This window comes from Penaeus monodon, chromosome 29, assembly GCF_015228065.2.
Source record: "Penaeus monodon isolate SGIC_2016 chromosome 29, NSTDA_Pmon_1, whole genome shotgun sequence".
Classification (NCBI taxonomy): domain Eukaryota; kingdom Metazoa; phylum Arthropoda; class Malacostraca; order Decapoda; family Penaeidae; genus Penaeus; species Penaeus monodon.
Window position 1 is genome coordinate 20860152 of NC_051414.1, and position 1796 is coordinate 20861947.

Consider the following 1796-nt stretch of genomic DNA (forward strand, 5'->3'; position numbering starts at 1 on the left):
TTTCCAATGATATGCTCAAAATGAGAGAATGACAAGCGAGTTCATGTTTTTAATAGAGTTTGTTTTATTGATCATGTTAGTGTTCTATGTGTAAGCAGAAAGTATGTATGTTACTGTGCACTGGCCTGTATATATCTGATGAATTCCAGTTGTCACAATTACATGGTTCTTTTTTTTCCATAGATCAGAACTATGTAGCAAACCTAAATATTGTTGCACAGTTTTATTTTTAAAATTTAGTATGTAGTATTTTTAGCTGATGATGCAGTAGTATTTAATTTTGTAGTGCTGCTGAGGGAGTAATAAAAAACCTGTGGAATTAAGAGGGTAATGAAGATCCTTTGTTTAAATGATGGATTATAATGGTACCATGTAGATGCCTTTTAAGAATATTAAATGTTGACATTGATGACATGTTACATAATTCTTGTACAAGCCTTTTTCTTTTCTGGTTTGCCTTTACAATTATTTTTAAGGCCTATAACTGGATTATTGTTATATAAATTAAGTAAACTTATAATAGGAAAGCAGTATACTGTATGTATTATCTAAACTGCTATCTGTTAAAAATATGATATTCATCTTATTATAGTTATGACTTCATTATTTCATGTAATATTTATGATCATGATAGTGCCTTCCAGGAGCAGTTCAATTTGGCAAGTAAATGCCATCAGTCTCCCTATAAGTCTTTATTTTTCAACATAAGTAGCACCTCTGCCCACTTTACTCTAAATCTAAACTTACCTCATTGATCTTTCTTATTGATAAAAGTTATAATTTGAAATCTGTAGAATGTTTGTAGAGCATATGCTTTAAGTTAACCAAACTTATTCATCGCAATGCATGTAATATAATTGTTTCTATATCATTAGTGTTGCTGTGTTAATAAGTAATGTACCGTAGAAAATGTTCTGACATCAACAGTATTTTGCACATAACTGTATGGTAAGTGTGCACTTTCATTTTGCATATCCCATTTCATAAAAAAATATGCACTGCAATTTACATATTAGTTGCTGTCAGTTAAAATGCCACCCCATGATGCATGAGGAAAAAATTGAATAATTTCTTTCAGTGGAATTTGTGATATGTTGGCAAATTGATTTAATCTTTTTTTTTATTGTTTTTATTGCCTTGACTTCATTGAAATTACTTTTTAGTGTATAGTAACAGCTCCTTGCACATTTCATTTAGGTTACTCTTCTCTATAAGTATATATAAATACTGGTATGTACTAAGTATGCAAATTATACATTGCAGAAGATGAATATGACATCAATTAATCCTCAGGAAGAACCCATCCATGACATTCTTGAGGTCATTACTTATTATTAAGTATTTCATACACCAATGCTTTCACAAGTTTAGGTAATATAAGAATAACCAAGGATACAGTTTATTTTTTTGCATATCTGTTTGTCTTGTTTTAGATAGCCTAGACACCTCTTAAATTGGAGATGTTTCACATTGCCATTGTTAATAATGTGCCAGTATCTTGTTTTTTATTCATTTTTATACAATTCATATATATGTGTATGTTTGAACGATTGGGTGTAAGTAGCCTGGATGTGTGACTTTGTATGTATACATGTGTGCAAAAAGTATGAATTGTTATTTTTTAGCTTAGATATTGATATGAAGCCTCTCTCCCTCTCTCTACTTATGTAATGAAGTTTTGTATGATGATAAAATATATACTGGTATTTCAGTTCAGATTTATCAGCTGCTGGTTTTACTATACCATTTCAAATTTTGAATTGTTTGCTTGATAGATGTAGCCACTACAGACTAGC